General features: G+C 42.4%; 1 pseudogene; it reads left to right on the top strand.

Annotated features, from left to right (window-relative positions):
- Window positions 1–875: 875 nt before the first annotated feature.
- LOC103079624 (S-adenosylmethionine decarboxylase proenzyme-like) lies at window positions 876–1852 on the top strand (annotated as a pseudogene).
- The last annotated feature ends 6396 nt before the right edge of the window (window positions 1853–8248 follow it).

The following is an 8248-nucleotide window of genomic DNA, read 5'->3' as shown; positions in this document are numbered from 1 at the left end:
ATTGCCCAACTACAGAGGTGGATCTGCGGTAATGAAGTGCAGTGTCTTTGCAATTTAACCCTGACCTCTGGCCACCTCCTAGCGGTAGACAACTGATCTAAGCTGGACCAATTTTTGCAACTTGAATAGAGAGACTGAAGCTATTACCCTAATGGCAGTGTCTATGTAGTCCAGTTGCTGAGGCCTCCACAGACTGTGACCCATGGAGACTGCTGCTGCCATTAGGTCCTGGAGGTAGGGATGGGGGAGAGGTTCTGGGCTGCTTCAAGGTCTGGGCCCAGCCAGTGGGCGGCCCTGGCGAGGACTCTGGAGCTCTGCAGGACACAGCCCTCAGCCTGTCCCTGGGCCCGCAGCTCACCCGCTGGCCTGAGGCCAGAGGGCCTGGAGGGCCCCAGGGAGAAGGCTGTGACCTGCTTCTCACTACTTGCCGCCGCGAGGACCACTACCAGGCTGACTGTTGGCAGAGCGGGACCTCTAACCACTGCCCTATGGGTCTCGCGCTAATGGTGGCACACTAACGGTTGCACTAACGGCTGCGCACCTGCTCTGCCCCTATTACAGGTTGTTCACTTAGCTAGCTGCTGTCTCTACTCCCTCTGATGGCAAACAGGGGACTCTGAGACACTGAATTTTATCTGCCTCTGTTTCCAGCAAACTCGTGATCAACTTTCGTCTCTCTCTGCACTCCAAAAAAAAAAAAAGGCCAGGTAAATTTTATTAATGCTTTCCTTAAAAAAGAGTCAGTATAAAATTAAAGCAGAAAAGGAGACTGAACTTTGGTAACACAGTTGGAGTAATTGGTGGCACTGGCAGCGATGGGAGAAGAGATTTAGTTGATTTTCTGTGGTTGTTAATTATTTGCTAATCTCCTGGTGATGGAAGCTGCACATTTTTTTTCCAAAGGAAGCAAGAAGCTGCTGGACTTCTAGTTCTCCTGGCAGCAACCTGTCACAAACCAAGGATCTGGGGAATCTTCAAACCACCCCATGATCCCAGTGGGACATACTCTTGAAGGATGTTTAGTGGTCAGTCACGAGTGTGGCAAAAACTGACAAGCAGGAAGCTTATGTGTTCAGTGAGAATAACATTTTTGTCTCCAAGAGATGTTTCATTTTGAAGATGTGTGGTACCACCTTCTGCTGAAAGCACTGGTTCCCCTGTTGGAGCTTGCTAGAAATTACAACGGTTTCAATTCAATTCAAAGCTTCTTTTATTCTCCTAAGAATTTCATGAAGCTTTCTCACCAAGGGAACCCACACTGGAATTTCCAGGAAGAAATAGTTTCTTAATATAATTTTCCCCAATGGAACAGCATATTGTATAGGATGGATGAACTCTGACTGTTCATAGTGGTATACTCTGGATTTTCCAGAGAGCTGGGTAATCAGTCAGCTAGATCAAACCCAGGAAATACTGATGAGTGAGATTGACCCAGAAGTTATGGACTAATTTTACGTGAAAGATGGTGTTACTGCAAAGATGTCATTAATGAGAGCAGAACTTGTGCTAGGTTCTGTCATTGATGTCACACAGTTCAATCCTTGTGGGTATTCAGTGAGTGGAATGAAATCATAGGGAACTCACTGGGCTATTCACACCACTCCAGAACCAGAATTTTCTCATGGTAGCTTTGAAACAAACTTCATATGAACTCTTATAATGACCTGATTAAGAAAGTTGTGGGTTTTTATGCCAGGAAAAATTTTGATTACCCTGTTTGTCAACAGTGCTTTCTTTGTCCCACAAGATTGAAAGTTTTAAATGCCTTGATTACCAGAGGAGTGCTATGTTCAGTGATTACAATTTTGTTTTTACCAGTTTTGCTAAGAAACGGCAATAACAGCAGAATTAAGAAAAATGAAGTAAAAATGCAAAAAGAAAACATATAGAAGAAGGTGATGGCTGGGCCCGCAGCTGATACTGAGGTCCATGCTTTCTACAACCACTACCTTGTAGTTACAGAAAGCCCTAGATGTGATGACAGTGTAATCATTTTGGATTGTATGCATTATTATACCAAGGAGTTAGATATCTTGCATGAATGCTCTCTTGTGTGTTTAGGTATTCTATACCACTCTTGCTGTGAAACTGAAGTGCATATAGAAAAACCCTTTACTATATGAAACTTTATAACACTTGTGAAAACAATTCAGTTTGGTTTATGCACAGTGTAATATTTCTCCAGGTATCAACCAAAATTTCCCATAGACAAAGGTTTTGTCCTCATTAGGTGTTGGCCTCAGCCTAACCATCTGGGATTGTTCTATTAAATTGCGGTCAGAATTTGTACATTCTAGTTACTGTTACTTTCTAGAATGTATTCTCTACTAATGTTATTGAAACCAATTTCTACTTCATACAGATGTTTTTCATATACCAATTAGTTTTTCTTCCACAAATCAAGTCCTCCTAAGAAAATGATTGCAGTTACTCATTTTTTGTATTTTACTATTTTAACATTATTGCTCCTTACATTCCTAGTCCTTTAATTGATTTTTTTCTTACCTGGGTGTCTCCCCTGCACCCCTCAAATAAAGCAATACACAGTTACACTGTGGATTTATACTAATCTTTTTTTTCTTTTTTTAGCTGTTGGGGGTAGGAGTTTATTAATTAATTAATTAACTTTTGCTGTGTTGGGTCTTCGTTTCTGTGCAAGGGCTTTCTCTAGTTGCGGCAAGCAGGGGCCACTCTTCATCGCGGTGCGTGGGCCTCTCACTGTCGCGGCCTCTCTGGTTGTGGAGCACAGGCTCCAGACCCGCAGGCTCAGTAGTTGTGGCTCACGGGCCCAGTTGCTCCGCGGCATATGGGATCCTCCCAGACCAGGGCTCGAACCTGTGTCCCCTGCATTAGCAGGCAGATTCTCAACCACTGGGAAGCCCGATTTATACTAATCTTATACCCCATAGGGGAAGCTGGGGTAGATCTTGGGCTTAATATTCATTTAAGGTTAAGAGAATTTGGCTTCCTTGTAAATGGCATGGGCTCTTTTGGAAGATAGTGACAAAATAAACTTCATTCGTTGATTATCAAGGATGACCCATAGAGTGTTGTAGATTGGGATGTAGATGTACTGACATGACTGTACAGAAACCATTTGCCATCCTGTGCTTCCCAGTAAATGAGATTAGCTTCTCGTGAGCGCTATGCCTTTACTAATGTGTGAAGTAGTGGTATGCAAGGATTTTTTTTTTTTTTTAATCACCAAGTTTATTAGCAGGGAGATTTAGCATAAAGGTTGTACTGGATTCAGTAAGTCAAGCCGGCTTGGATCATTCACTTTAAGTTTCACGTTAGCAGCCATCTCCATGAATTTCCAGTGACAGTTTCTTGTAAACTTTGGTTTAAAGCAGAATCAATGTCTTTTTCACCTTGTTACTTAAAATCCTGTGACTTTGTGATGCATATGATAGTGTTGTGACTTCATCTGTGTCTCTCAGTGTGATGTTCCCTTCACCATGGCTTCATAGGATCAAGTAAATGACTGCTAGAATGAGAGCTGCCCAGGTTATTCAGATATATACACAGGGAAGCAGAATGCTCTTCATAAAACATAACATACAGAATTCTGATAGTCAATTAGAAATGCCTGGAAATATAGGCTTTCAAGAGTTAGCATCTTTTAGCTATGTTTGCAGATATTGTGGCGTTTGAGCAGCCAAGAGAACAGCAAAGTTGACTAAATTTTGTATTTCTTCTTGTCCTCAAAATGTTGTTTTGATTCTTTTTGGGTTGATGCAGTGATATTTTGTTCCTTCTGTATTTATAAATGAACCACACTTCTTTAGTGTTTCTAAACAAAAAATCTACTTTGCTTGAAATCAAGTGGCTGGAATACTGTTTTGACTTAAGCATGTTGTTGATTGAAAGTTTCACTTAAGAAGCTTCCAATCGATGTGATCAGCTTGATTCTGTAGTTAGCACAGAAGTTAACCTAATTAACTTCTGTAGTTAGTTAACCTAATGTTTCAGTGTCCTATTTTGAGGACTGATGTTCAGAGTGAATTTTTTTCTTGAACAAAATCCTAGTAGATATCCTAGTAGATATGATAACATTTGTTGGCTCAAAGTCTGATGTTTTCCTAACAGGTTCAGGAATTCTATCTAATGTTGAAAAACTGCACACATTGGTATGCAGCAAAGCCTAGAAAACTGTAGATTGAATAGCGATATAAATTAATCTTAGTATTATTGAAGAGGGAATTTTTGGTACCATAATTTCTCCCCTTACGGTGTTGGATTTAAATCAGTTGAAATATATTTCTGTACCACAATTTAAGTGTCAGTTAAAGTTTGCTCAATTAAAAAAAATACTCACGAGCTTGTTTTCTCTACAGTGGGCAGAGCATCTTATCTCTGAGTTGTGCCCAGTGTGGGATGCTCGTGGAGTCCTGCGCATCCATTGCTGCTGGTTAGTTATTAGCTATGAACACTTCCCCGCCTATCTTCTGAGGTAGCGCTTATTCTGTTAGAGGAAGAAATGATCCTATGTGAGAGACACTGGTGGTAGCAGAGCTTAGGGAAGGGTGTGGTAGATATCCAGAAGGTGGGCATGGTCTTTAGGACCCAGGCCCTGGAGAGTAGGCAGTGGAATCCTCGAGACATAGGATGCAGAGATGCTAAAAGCGAACCTCACTTCATTGATTTCATGTTTGTACCTGTCCTGTGAGCAAGATCCCAGGCTGAGCATTGTGAGAAGTGCCTGCCTTCAAGGACTCACCTCTCCTGCAGGGCCGCTGAAGTGGGACTTATGCCAAATTTGTATTTGCAACAGAGAAATGTCCCGTGTACCTGTGAATAGCATTGGCTGTCAGTTACCTTTGGAAAGGGTCTGTCCCAGAGGAGGCTTACCTTTCCTTTGTGAAAGGAATTCAGAAGCATAGGGACAAAGACTTCTCCTCACCCCAAGTGGTCTCCTCAAGGCCCGTGGCTGCTGACACCTGGGCGACAAGGGTGGATTGACTCTGGAGCTCACAGGTGGGCCGTCAGCTGTACTGACAGGGCTGAGGGGAGTCAGGCCCTGGACCACAGGCCTGGGAAGTGCAGCCCCAGGAGTGGGGTTGGAATTCTAGTCTTCTGAGCATCCTCTGCCTGGACTAGAGAAAATCCTTGTAAAATAGACCATAGGCAGATGATCTCAATAAAGTCTGTAAAATGATGAGTCTTTTTTATACGCTTTAGCCTGGACTTCTTGTCATTTTGTATCATGCAAACAGGAACTTTATTGTATACAGGCATACCTCTTTTACTGCACTTCACTTTATTGTGCTTTGCAGATATTATTTTTTTTTTAACACATGAAATTTTGTGGCAACCCTGCATTAAGCAGGCCTATGAGTGCTGTTTTTTCCAACAGCATTTTCTCACTTCGTGTCTCTGTGTCACATTTTGGTAATTCTTGCAATATTTCAAATGTTTTCATTATTATTATATTTGTTTTGGTGATCAGTGATCTTTTTTTTTTTTTCAGGAAAAATTTTATTATTGTAATTTGAAGTAGAGGATCACTCTTTATAAATTGTTATTGTAGTTTCAGGTAGCACTTACTAATGGTAATTCTTTTTTTTTTTTTTTACATCTTTATTGGAGTATGATTGCTTTACAATGGTGTGTTAGTTTCTGCTTTATAGCAAAGTGAATCAGTTATACATATACATATGTTCCCATATCTCTTCCCTCTTGAGTCTCCCTCCCTCCCACCCTCCCTATCCCACCCCTCTAGGTGGTCACAAAGCACCGAGCTGATCTCCCTGTGCTATGCGGCTGCTTCCCACTAGCTATCTACCTTACGTTTGGTAGTGTATACATGTCCATGCCACTGTTACCATTGCAATTGTTTTGGAACTCCACGAACCGCACCCATATAAGACAGTGAAGTTAATCGATAAATGTTGTGTGTGTTCTGACTGCTCTACTGACAGTCGTTCCCCCATCCCTCTCCCTTTCCTCTGGCCTTCCTATTCCCTGAGACACAACGATCTTGATATTAGGCCAATTAACAACCCCACAATGTCCTCTAAGTGTTCCAGTGAAGAGTCTCACGTCTCTCACTTTAAATCAAAAGCTAGAACTGGTTAAGTTTAGTGAGGCAAACGTGTCCAAAGTCAAGATAGATCTAAAACTAGGCCGCTTGTGACAAACAGCCAGCCAAGTTGTGAACGCAAAGGAAAAGTTCTTGAAGGAAATTAAAAGTGCTGCTCCATTGAACACACGAATGATAAGAAAGTGAAACAGCCTTATTGCTGATATGGAGAAAGTTTTAGTGCTCTGGGTAGGAGATCAAACCAGCCACAACATTCCCTTAAGCCAAAGCCTAATTCAGAGCAAGACCCTAACTCTCTCTCTCTCTTTTTTTCTACACATGCGGGCTTTCTGGGGAATCAGTGGGAGGGAGGGAGTGTGTACAGAGCCTGCTCAATCCCCTGCTGCTGGCTTTATGCACCCGCAGCACCACCCTTGCTGACAACACCCTGGCTCGCCCCTCAGGGAGCCCGGGGAGGCCACAGCACCAGGGCCCAGGAGGAGGGCATGGCTCCTGCCTACTTTTCCTGCATAACCCACTTGCCCACTGCCCCGCACGTTCACAGGGGAGCTTCACTGTAATTGAGGGCTGCCTTAGTTTTCTCACTTTCTTTTTCATCTTCCTCAGTCCTAATTGTCTTTAATTCCATGAAGGCCTAGAGATGTGAGGAAGCTGCAGAAGAAAAGTCTGAATCTAGCAGAGGCTGGTTCATGAGGTTTAAGGAAGGAAGCCGTCTCCATAACATCAAAGTGCAAGGGGAAGCAGCAAGTGCTGATGTAGAAGCTGCAGCAAGTTATCCAGAAGATCTAGCTGAGATAATTAATGAAGGTGGCTACACTAAACAACAGATTTTCAATGTAGACAGAATAGCTTTCTATTGGAAGAAGGTGCCATCCAGGACTTTCTTAGTTGGAGAGGAGAAGTCCATACCAGGTTTCAGAGCTTCAAAGGACAGGCTGACTCCCTTGTTAGGGGCTAATGCAGCTGGTGACTTTAATTTGAAGCCAGTGCTCCTTTACCAATCTGAAAATCCTAGGGCCTTTAAGAATTATGCCCAATCTACTCTGCCTGTGCTCTATAAATGGGACAACAAACCTGAATGACAGCACATGTTTTGTTTAGTTTTTTAAATAAATTTATTTATTTATTTTTGGCCGCGTTGGGTCTTCATTGCTGCGCGCAGGCTTTCTCTAGTTGCGGTGAGCCAGGGCTGTTCTTCGTTATGGTGTGCGGGCTTCTCCTTGCGGTGGCTTCTCTTGTTGTGGAGAATGGGCTCTAGGCGCGGGCTTCAGTAGTTGTGGCTCGTGGGCTCTAGAGTGCAGGCTCAGTAGTGTGGTGCTTGGGCTTAGTTGCTCTGCGGCATGTGGGATCTTCCCAGACCAGGGCTCGAACCCATGTCCCCTGCATGGTCAGGCGGATTCTCCTGGTGACAGCACATCTTTTGATAACATGGTTTACTAAATGTTTTAAGCCCACTGTTGGTCTCAACAGTGGGCTTAAAAAATTTCTTTCAAAGTATTACTGCTTATTGACAATGCACCTGGTCACCCAAGAGCTCTGATGGCGATGCACAAGATTAATGTTGTTTTCAAGCCTGCTATTGCAACGCATCCATTCTGAAGTGCATGGATCCAGGAATAATTTTAACTTTCAAGTCTTATTATTTAAGAAATACATTTCACAGAGCTATAGCTGCCATATATAGTGATTCCTCTGATTGATCTGGGCAAAGTCAATTGAAAACATGGAAAATATTCACCATTCTACATTAAGAACATTCATGATTTGTATGAAGAGGTCAAAATGTCAACATGAACAGGAGTTTGGAAGAAGTTGATTCCAACCCTCATGGATGACTTTGAAGGGTTCAAGACTTCAGGAGAGGAAGTAATTGCAGATGTGGTGGAAACAGCAAGAGAACTAGAATTAGAAGTGGAACCTGAAGATGTGATTGAAATAGTACAATGTCATGATATAACTGTGACATCTGAGGAGTTGCTTCTTATGGATGGGCAAAGAAAGTGGCTTCCTGAGATGGAATGTACTCCTGGTGAAGTAGCTGTGAAGATTGTTGAAATGACAATAAAGGATTTAGAATAGTACATAAACTTAGTTGGTAAAATAGTTTCAGGGTTTTAGAGGATTGACTTCAATTTTGAAAGAATTTCTACTGTGGGTAAATGCTACCAAGCAGTACTGCATGCTACGAAGAAATTGTTCATGAAA

Source organism: Lipotes vexillifer, unplaced genomic scaffold, assembly GCF_000442215.2.
Source record: "Lipotes vexillifer unplaced genomic scaffold, Lipotes_vexillifer_v1.1 scaffold375, whole genome shotgun sequence".
Lineage (NCBI taxonomy): Eukaryota > Metazoa > Chordata > Mammalia > Artiodactyla > Lipotidae > Lipotes > Lipotes vexillifer.
The sequence above is the reverse complement of the archived record's forward strand: the minus strand, read 5'-3'. Positions and strand labels throughout refer to the sequence as shown.